This window comes from Peromyscus maniculatus, chromosome 5 (genome assembly GCF_049852395.1).
Source record: "Peromyscus maniculatus bairdii isolate BWxNUB_F1_BW_parent chromosome 5, HU_Pman_BW_mat_3.1, whole genome shotgun sequence".
NCBI classification, from domain to species: Eukaryota; Metazoa; Chordata; class Mammalia; order Rodentia; family Cricetidae; genus Peromyscus; species Peromyscus maniculatus.
The window spans coordinates 138,268,357-138,279,581 of record NC_134856.1 but is presented as its reverse complement, the minus strand read 5'-3'; positions in this window follow the sequence as shown (position 1 = coordinate 138,279,581).

The window sequence follows — 11,225 nt, the reverse complement described above, 5'->3', positions numbered from 1 at the left end:
GTTCTGTTCAGAAAGTCTTTTCCTGTGCCGATGAGTTCAAAGCTGTTTCCTCCTCTCTCTTCTTTCAGGTTCAGTGTATCTGGGTGTTATGTTAAGGTCTGGGATCCATTTGCAGTTGAGTTTTGGGCAAGGTGATAAGGATGGGTATGTTTGCATTCTTCTGCATGCAGCCATCCAGTTTGACCAGGACCATTTGTTGAAGATGCTGTCTTTTTTCCAGAGCAGGTTTCTGACTTCTTTATCAAAGATCAGGTTTCCATATGTGTGTGGATTTACGTCTGAGTCTTCAGTGTAATTCTATTAATCAACATGTCTGTTCTGATGCCAATGCTGTCTTCTTTTTATTACTATAGCTCTGTAGTACAGTTTGAGGTCAGGGATGGTAAGACCCCCAATGGTTCTTTTATTATTCAGGTGTTTCAGCTACTAAACATCTTCATCTCAGGGCAGGAGAGGTCACTCAGCAGTTAAGAGCACAGGCTGCTCTTGTAGAAGACCCGGATTTGGTTCTCAGAACCCACATGGCAGCTCACAACTAACTGTTCATAACTCCAGTTCCTTGCCTCTGGGGACACTGTACATGCATAATACATTTACACACACACACACACACACACACACACACACACACACACACATTCACACACACACACAAACACTCATACACATTTTTAATATTAAAAATCTTAATCAAATTAACTATTACCAAATATTGGTTAGTTGACATCTTATAAACTGTGGTGAAGCATCTTTGCTTATATGTACATGATTTAGGAGACAAGATCCAAATAAAACACTTATACAGAAAAAAAATTGAGAAAAAAGAAAAACTGGATGGTCTCAAGTATCCATGAGCAAATTCCCTGAGTCACCAGGGGGTGCCGGTTCTGTTATTTAGTTCTGAATCCAAACAGGTGAATTCCCACAGTGTAGTGCTGAACCAGAGCAGAAAGAAGAGCCATGCTGGGTGGCCACAGGCACAGCTCCTGACAGCCCAGCCTTCCTAGTGTTTACTCAGGATGGTATACTGCACTTACCTGGGGGCTGTCCTTAATCATCTGCTCAGCCTGCACTGGAGCTGGGAAGACGTCCTACCTTTCTGTCCCTGTCTGAGTGTGCAGGTGCCATCTCTCTGTGCACTAGGAGTGACTCCCTCTGTCCTGACACATTTGTCACACCCTGCCACACAGAGGAGCATTTTTGAGGCTCTGTAGGAATGAGGAAAGAGAGAAAATCAACACTTTAGAGAGCCAGAGGAATAGAATGTTCTAGAAGTACCTTAGAGAACCATGGCTATTTATAGATCTCAAAACAAATGGCCTCCCTCTGATTGGAAGAGGCACTTCTTCAGAAAAATGGGATGAGAACACGATGAAGTGGGGACATCACCCCAATCTGCCAGCTGTACATTTTCCTTAGTAAAGAAATCAGAATTACCAGACTATCACATGTACCAGAAACTCAAATGTTACTAAAGAGGTAGGTGGAAGATCCTTTATGAAGTTGGTTTTTGTTCTGTTTTGTTTTAAGACTAGGGAAAACCATGCAACTGATTGAGAGGAAATCCTTCGTTTGAAATAGGTTAAAGAACTGGACTTTATTCTGCAAGCATACATTGGACAGACTACCCCATGAACATGGCCACCCATCCATCTACACCTGGCATTTTGTAGGTGGACTGGGGCCCAGGGGTGACACACACACACACAGAAGCACTTGGTTGCAGGGGTCAGTCCCTCTACAGAGTAGCTTGCAGTACCAGGAAGACCCCTTGTTGACTAAGCCTCCATGTTCTGACCTCTCAGACCTCACTGACTAGGCCTCAATGTGCTGACCTCTCAGGCCTCACTGACTAGGCCTCAATGTGCTGACCTCTCAGGCCTCACTGACTAGGCTTCCATGTGCTGACCTCTCAGGCCTCACTGGCTAGGCCTCCATGTGTTGACCTCTCAGGCCTCACTGACTAGGCCTCCAGTGTGCTGACCTCTCAGGCCTCACTGACTAGGCCTCCACTGTGCTGACCTCTCAGCCCTCACTGACGAGGCCTCCAGTGTGCTGACCTCCTAGGCCTCTGATGACCTGCTGTGCACATTAAGACTTCAGGGGTCTTGGAAGAGATTCATACAACTGTTGTCTTTCATAAATGAGAAAATTGAGTCTCAAAGAAGTTAAGTTCCACCATTGGCTACCCTTTTTCAACAAACACGACTTAACCTCAGTGGAACTGATCGTCTCCAAGATACTTTTGTATGCTACATTTAGGTCGGTCCTTGTGCTAAAGCAAGAAGACTCAAATGATATGCCCCATGACTTCTGGGTTCATATTGTAAACACAGTGTGTCAGATAATGTGGGCCTTCATCCAGGGGTCCTTTCCTGTCATTAGGTTGAGACAATGCCCTTGTCAGCTAAGACACGGCCTAGGTTAAATTGCAGGTTGTGGCAGATATTTGTAGTATTTAAATTTCCAGTAAAAGAACATGTCTTCCTGTGTATGGCTGTCCCTCTTCCCTGTGTTAGGTCAGGCTACGCCTGGGCTCTTGTCTTGCTGGGAAGACAATCCAAGTGTGTACGTACACATGGGGCATCGTCCACCCGGCAAGTGTGCCTCTAACTGGTTCTGCACTTTGGGGCTTTTGATGGAGCAATGCAGAGCCAAGGAGGCAAGTTATCTGTAGACACTCTGACCAAAAGCCATGCTGGGAATCCATTGTTTACCAGTCTTGTGGGTCCACAGCTAACTGCTTTGAGGATGGGCACCAAACAGGAGCACAATGGTCATGAGTCTTTGGCAGGTTACAGGACAATGTCCAAGAGGAAAATATAAGCAGCTTTCAAAATGTTTTGGTATATAAAATAAGGAACCAGCTATACAGATGGAAAAGAAAAGGCACATTGACTTTATGTTGCATGGAAGAGTCAACAGACATTCTCTTATGCATTAAATTTATTTTTTAAATTATTTTGATTTTAAGTATATGTGTATTTTGCCTGCATGTATGTCTATATATCATGTATATTCCTGATGCCTATGGAGGCCAGAAAAAGGTGTCAGATCTCTTAAAACTGGAGTTACAGATGGCTGTGAGCTGCTATGTGGGTGCTGGAAATCAAACCCAGGTCCCATGGAAGAGCAGTTAATGCTCTTAATCATGGAGTCATCTCTGCAGCCCCAGACTTTCTTTTAAAGATAAATTTTTATTTTGAATTATATGTACGTGTGTGTGTGTGTGTGTGTGTGTGTGTGTGTGTGTGTGTGTACTCGTGCACCTGAGTACAATGCTTGCAGAGCCCGGGAGATATGTCAGGTCCTCCGGAACAGGACTTACAGGTGGTTGTGTGTAGATCTATGTGGGTGCTGGGAACCAAACTCCAGTACTCTGCGAGAACAATCTGCACACTTAGAGCCATCTCTCCAGTCCCAATCAACAGGCTCTAAACCAAGTGCACACAGAACACAAAGAACAAACTAAAACAATGTATGGAAAGGAGAGTAAAAGACAAAAGCTATGTGTTTAACTAACTCTAGTTTACGCATAACTTCTATATCCTCAGCACTGGGTTTTGGCTAAGGGGAGCAAGCTGTGGCCAGTTTTCACATAGCATGTGGCAGCTAGGGCAGATATCTGAGTTCAAGACTAGCCTAGTCTACAGAATGAGTTCCAGGATGGCCAAGACTGTTATACAGAGAGACCCTACCTCGAAAAAATCAAAACAAAACAAAGCGCTGTCTTGGCTGTCAGATCCACTGTCATGCTTTCATGCTATCAGTATGTTGTTACAATTGTTCTATTTTATCAAAGATGGGTGGTGTTACTCTCTCACTGTGCCTAATACATAAACTAGTGAGAGACCAGGCGTTGGACAGACGACCCGGTAGGCAGACAGAGAGGGAGAGGGGCCATGCTAGGCAATGCTGTGGCTAGATAATAAAAGTGATGAATTCCTAAGATGGCCGGCTTCTTCCTAGACCTCCCGACTTGAGACAAAAGCCTGGCAGCTTAAAGCAAGGCCTGCAGGGCTTTTGTCCCCAACCAGCTGGGCCCCTGCTGATGGACTATCTCAACAAGTTCGGGTGTGTCACACGACAATTGCCGGCCAGTCAATCATCCAGTCTCCATGCCGACCAACCTGAATTAGGGGAGGAAAACTCTTCAGAGACGTTTAACTTCCCAGCCCCCCAAAGAGCTGGATTTTTTGGCTCTCTGGGTCCCCATCTGCTTTGCAGAGGGTCTTTTCCCCCTGTGGCACGTGTGTGTTTCCTCACCCCCAGCAAACACCTCTCTTCAACTGCTGATTCTGTCTGCAGCATCTGAGATTTCTCCACTGTGCTTGAGAATTTTCCCACCTTTGAATTCTTTAGCGGACAAAGAAAGCAAACCAGATCAAGACCCCTAGACTGTATCACTGTCAGAGGAATGTGTAGGGGGAAAGCACAGTAGACAAGAGTTTAGTACTGTCAAATTTCCAGACGCCCACCGGGACTGAAATGTGTCCTATGCTGTGCTCTCTCTGGGGCAGCTCTGTAGCCATCCAGGCTTAAGGAGTGTCTGTCACTCAAGGGAAAAGGGGAAGCAGTCAATTCTGCAGGCAATGAGCCTAGATGGCCACCAGGGGGCAATGAAGGACCAAACTGGAACTGTGGCTAGGCCTCTGGACTAGGAAGACAGGAAATGGACATCAGCCAGGAAGGATGACCCAGGAAAAAGCTCTCCCGAGGTTCCAAAGACTGAGAATACAGGACAGAAGGCTGCCCAGAGTCAATCCTCTCCAAAGTCTCACTCCTGTGGATATGCCTCAATCCTCTCGGAGAGACCTGGGACCTTTCCATGAACGCTGCTGCCGAAGTAAGGGTCTGCCCTATATGCATTTCACCCCGGCACACACCCCAGCCAGCAGCACAGGGAAGGAATAGCTCACATTTCAGGGGCCTGGAAGTTTAAGAAAGACACCCACAGCCAAGGCACCCACGGGTCCAGTCAAGCTTGGCTCCACTAGCCTCTAATGCGAAACAAAGTCCAACCCTCCCCACAGCTCCAGGGAAGCCTGACAGACAGGCCCTGCCTCCATTCTAGCTGTGAAGCCCTGCTCGGAGCTGACAGCTCACTACTTCCCTTGGTGATAAGGTGTGTAGCTGTTTCTACATGGAGGGACCGAGGAGTTTCCAGAGACTCACCAGGAAGCCATAAGGTGCACAGGCCTCTCACTGAGCTTATGCAAACAGTCAGTAAATGCCAGGCAAGGGGAGAACGCAGTGAGGTCATCTGCAAGGTGCACAGGGGTCTCCAATGACGCACTCCAATGATTCAGCTGTCCTGAGTCGTCAACCGTACTCCTGTGGCCGTTTTGGTGACACAGCTGTGAGCAACCCAAATAAACTGACTGGTTTACCAACCTAGACTCGGGTGCAATCCTTCCTGTCGTCATCCATCATCATCATCACATGCTTTAGCATTAGAGGCCGGCCCTCGTTATCCACCCCCAATTTCCAGGTCTTCCCTGTCTCCTTCAAGAATGAATAGACTGCACAGCTTGCAAAGTAGCTAGAATATTTTATTCAAAGGAAAACAATAGTACAGATTAGAGAAGGATACACTATCAAGATTGACAGCAACCATGTGACTGAAGGTGCTCAAGGGCCCAGGATATTGATTGGAACTTTTTTCAAGATGGACTAAAGGGGAGTGGAGGATTACCAAGGTTATAGTTGGGTGTTTTTCTATTTTGATTGACAGATTATTATATAACCATTTCTCACTGTGCATGTTTCTTCCCATAATGCACCTGTTAATGATATGCATAATCAATTATACAAAGGCATAAGATGGTAAGTAGGGGATTCTCCCTAAAAGTTCACTTTGGGGACACAGTTTGCCTTACTGCACATGCACCCAAAACCAGTTCAAGCTTGATTGGCCTTTTTACTCTTGTACTGGCTATTATCTGAGTACAAATGAACAGACTCATCTAAGTCTGATGGTTGATAAGGGGAAGGGAACTCTACTGTGTTGTCCAATGTGGCATGCATGTGACTCAATGTAAGCAGTGGTCCTGGGTTGCTAACAGGTCGCTAAGTGCATTGTTCAGAGAGGGCTGTGTGCATAGTAAGTGCAGGCAAGTGTCTCGGGCTGCTGGGTGCATTATTGGGAGAGGGATGTGTACACAGCCCATACGAAGTAGAGTCCTAGGCTGCTAACCTATTCTCTATGCATGCCCCCCCCTCGGTTCGTTGATGTCTCCCCAAGAAAAGTTAAACAGTCCATGGAAATGTCACTCCCATGATGTCACTGCCGCCAACCTCAGAGAAACTTGTAGGTTTGGTCAGGGAGTTGTCCTGGGTGGGTAAAGGCTGATATAGAGAGAGCACATTGATATTATTTTTTATTCTTGAGGCCTAAACTTGACTAGGGATGGGGAAAGACCAATCTTCCCATGGTGCTCAAAGTCACCCGCCTGGTCAGCCTCACAAGCTTTGACAGTATTTCCGGGATTTGTGGAGCTCAAGCAGGACGTAGGAAACACTAGGCCTGGCCCTGATGGCCAGATCCACGGGGTTTCTTCTCTGGTGTCTGGCAAGCGGCCTTTGTTTGCTAGCTGCAGTGTGTTCTGACAAGGCTGCAGTGGTTCTACCCCTCCTCTCCCCAGTGAGGAGCTACTGAGTGTTTGGGGCTGAACTTTCATGCTCTGTGGTCCCTGCCCTAGGCCTGGTAAGTCTGTGTAGCTTCCACCTTGGCCCGGGCCTGCACCCCTCTGCCTCTGCTCCTTCCTCCAGGGCCTACCCCAGCTCCTCCCTGGCCCTGCTAAGCACAGTTCTCCCTTCTGCCATGTTCTCTCTAGTTGACCTTGCTCTCCCTGCCACATCCTGTCTCTGCTCCTACCCCCACCCAGCCACCCCAGAGATGCTCACTGGGCCTTATCTACCCTTGTTCCTTTTCACCTGACTAATCACTGGTGACATCTCTCCCTGGCAGGAAGCCACTGGGGTACAAAGAAATGATTCCCATCCATCGTTAAGTTACCTTAACAAATGTTTACTGAGCATCCACCACATGGCAGGCTCCAAGCTGGTGCAAGGCAGCCCAAGAGACAGAATCTAACTCTTACCAGCTGACAAACCAGCAGTGATGGATGGCGATAAACATGATTAAACACAAGGAAAGGGTAGATGTGGTTTCAAACTGTTTTCAACACGAGCAGGAATTGACAGCCACACTGGAACTTGAGAGGAGAAGGTGCCTGGTGGCCAGAGCCCTGTTGGCTTCTCCCCCCACTGAACCCCACTTCTATGTTTGAGGGGCTGCAGCACGTGCAAAGGCCCTGGGGTAAAACAAGGTAGTTTTTTAGGCAACTAATGGATAAACAGTGTGAGTACAAGAGTGTGGCAGGAGATGAAATTTTGAACTGGACACATCCAAGTTATACTGATTTCTCCACGAAACTGCTGTCTTCACATCCCAAAGACTGTTCTTCCACTGCTCTGGGTTCCCATCCTTGCAGTTAGCCCTGACCCCCTCCTGGGCTCCAGAGCCAGTCTTTAGCAAGTCCAGCCAGCCCCACTGCCCTCTGGGGTCAGACCGCGTTCCTCGCCTACATGGTGGCCGCCCTAGCCCAAGCCCCACCCCACCCTCTTCACCTGTGAAAACATGGCAGCTCGCGGGGATGGTCCCTACCTTCTTCCACGTACAGCTCAAGTGTGCCCTGTGACCCCAGGGCCCTCAGGCGCTCGGACTCTCTCGCACACCCTTCCCTCCCTCTGCCGCAGAAGCACCTCGCTCTGCTGACATGTTGAGTACACTCTCACCTCAAGCCTTTGCCCTGGGCCTCCTCTGCCACCTCCCCTGGCTCACACACGCCATGTGTCTTCCTGTCTCAAAGTCCTTTCTGTCTACTGAAAGTCATCTTGATGCGGAGACCTCACACCACCCAGCTCCCTCCTCTCCTCTCCTTATCTACGCGGGACACTTCCTATTCCTCTCCATTGCGGTGTGACAATTATTCGTCACCACCTACTCGGTTCTGTTTGCTGCTCTGTCGCCAGCACCTGGCTGGGTGCCTGGAGTGTGGGGGCCAGACTGCTGAGAAGATTGCCGCTTGAGTTAAGCAGTCCAAAGTTTTAGTCCAGAAGCAGGAAGAACCACTGAAAGTTTAGCATCGCTGAGATCTGCTTTGTGGTTTGTGTCTAGGATGGATGGAGGAAAATGGTGCGAAGGTTGCTAAGAAGGCATCTAAGAGTCATCCATGGAGAAGCTGGTGACCAGGCTGGTGTGGCCCATCCCTTGTGATTGGCCTTCAGACAAGTTGAGCACTGAGAAAGGACCACTGTGCTGACTGACTCTTGATGACAGTAGGTGTTTACTTCTTGAAGATGAGAATCTGAAATGAACTGCCCACGTCTCCCTACAGGAGGACTAAGAGCCATGCTGCTAGCATGTGTGGCTCTCTGCCAGCCCGCTCCTCACACTCACACTCTCAGGGGTCCCCTCTCCTCACACTCACACTCTCAGGGGTCCCCACTCCTCACACTCACACTCTCAGGGGTCCCCACTCCTCACACTCACACTCTCAGGGGTCCCTACTCCTCATACTCACACTCTCAGGGGACCCCACTCCTCACATTCACATTCTCCAGGTGTCCCTGCTCCTTACACTCACACTCTCCAGGTGTCTAGCACCGAGGCGGCATGGAATCTCTCAAAAGGATGCTGAGACCAGGTATGGAGCGGGAAGTTTCTACCAGAAAGGAATACCTGTTGTTGGTTTTTTGCGGCGCTCTTACCCTGCGAGGAAAAGTCACAAAACACGACAGAATCCACTGACAAGAGTTTTATTAAGATAAGGGAGAGGGACAGATGTGCTTATAAAGGCTGGGCTGTGCCTGCGCACAGGCCCATGTGGCCATTCTAAGCATGTGTGTAGATCACATGGTTGTGTTCATGCAATCACGTAAAGCCACGGTCCTGGGTCATGTGAGACATTTGACCTGGAAATGACGAGGCAGAAGTGACTAGGTCCCACCGGGCATGCACGACCATGCCCAACCGTGGGGGCGTGTTATGAATTCATATCACCTGTGACAGGAAGCGGGGTCGAAGCAAGGCTGTGGGAGGAGGAGCTGAGTTCCAATGGAGGGGTAGCTGGGAGTTCCACATCCAGATCTATAGGGGGTAGGAAGAGAGAGAGACACTGGGCCTGGCTTGAGCATCTGAAACCTCAAAGCCCACCCCCAGTGACACACTTCCTCCAGCAAGGCCACCTCTCCTCCAATAAGGCCACACACTCCCTATGGGGCTATGGGGGTTGTTTTCAGTCAAACCACCTCACTGGGGAATGTGGAAATAGGCTAGTGACTGCAGCTAAGGCCAGTCCCAGAGACATCAATAGCTAGATGTTGTCATTAGAAATACTAATCAAAGCCTGGGCCTTGGTAGCCCCAACATCTAGGCAAGGCAACCTCTCAGTCCTCAGTAGGTATGCAAGACTTAAGAAAACAGGAAGATATATTCAATATTGCCACCCGGTGAAAGGAGCAGAGAGGTCCAGGGGCTGCATCCTCCCCCAGGCTGTGAGGCTTAGTTTTAAATTGAAGGCAAGAGGCACGTACAACCAAGCATTTCTCCTAAAGTAAGGCTCTGCCCATCACTGCCCAGCATTGCCTTGGCTCTAGGCTCTCTGGAATGCTTGTCTGGCAAGTTGTCAGAACTGTGTGAAATCTCTTTCTGGAGACACGTCCTCCTGGGGATGGCACCAGGTGACAGCTTTTTCCTTCTACCGTGTGAGGTTCCTGGGGAAATTCCAGCTCCTTGGGACCTATTGTCTCAATTGTCAGCCAACAGAAGGGGACCAGAGGTCTCTTTAGAATGCCTTCACTCCGCAGCAGTCAGGGGCGAATTCTTTCTTTGGAGGAATTTACCAAGACCTGGCTTCCAGGGACTATCCGCTCCTCCTAGGTCTGGGAACCACCCTGTGTAAGCATGCCCTTCCTCGGGTGACAGCATCTCTGCAAGCTGCAGAGAAGAGCTACGGCGAACCTGCATGTGAGATACCGGTCAGACATCCTCTCAGCATCTTCTGTGTTGGGAGATGAGCTTTGGGGCTCTCCTGATGGATGCCCCACCCTGTTTCGGCCACAAGCCAGCTCACAGCCACGTGAGAAGAAACAAGCTTCCTGAGTCCTGCGCTTTGTGCCTGTCGGTCAGCAGGTGTTGGTGAATGGTTACCACCCTATCTATACCTTTGTTCCTCACAGGCCATGGTAGTTGTGAGCCGCTGGGGCAGGGGCTGTTATTCACACCCGCAGAGGTGTTTGCACAATTTTAGCACTTATAGGAGGTTAATTTATCTGACCATGGCCACCAGTCTGTGAGCAATGCTGGTTCATGGCTGAAAACTCAGGTGCAGCCGGAGCTGGCATCCAGCACATCAATGCAGAGACGAAGCCAACCCTAACACACCGGGGTCTCAGTGTCACCCTGACAACCCACTCATCACACCCTCTGGAGTAAGTACCAATTTTCCTTTGACTTCGGCCCCCTTTCCTGGGATCTCTGAGCTGGATGACTGCTTGCAGGGGGTAGGCGGGGTTTAAGTATTTGCCAGAGCTCCCTCATTCAGTGGCAAGCCAGGGCCAGCCTAGCACGCCTGAGTTCCCCGCTGTCCTTCTCTGGCCCCTGTGAAGATTTTGTTTTTTTTTTTCTCTAAAACTCCCAAGAATGACACAATACTGTCACTTTCCCTGTTGCTGCAGTCACACATGGGACAGGAAGTATTTGAGGGAGAGAAAAGCTTCCTCTGGCTTACAGTTTTAAAGGATACAGTCCCTCCTGTTGGAGAGACCACAGCAGGAGGTCAGGTGGTCACTGTGCAACTGTAGTCAGGTGACCAGGAAGCAGATTGTGAACAGGAAGTGAGGCTGGGCATAAAACCCCAAGGCCTGCTGCTGGTCACCCACTTCCTCCAGCCAGCTCCACCTCCTCAAAGTTCCACAAATTCCCAAGACAGCACTCCCAGCTGGACACCAGCCTTCCAAACAAGCGCACATGAGGGACACCTCACTTTGAACCTCAGTGGAAATCAGAGTTCTGGTGAGACTTTGTCAAGATTCTAGGTTTGGACATTTCAGCAAATTGCCCAAGCCCTCTGCTTAGTTCCTGGTAAAATACAGTAAATACTTTCTGTGTATATACGAAGCCCTGGAGTTCAACCCTTGTGTGGGCTTGAGGAGCCTAT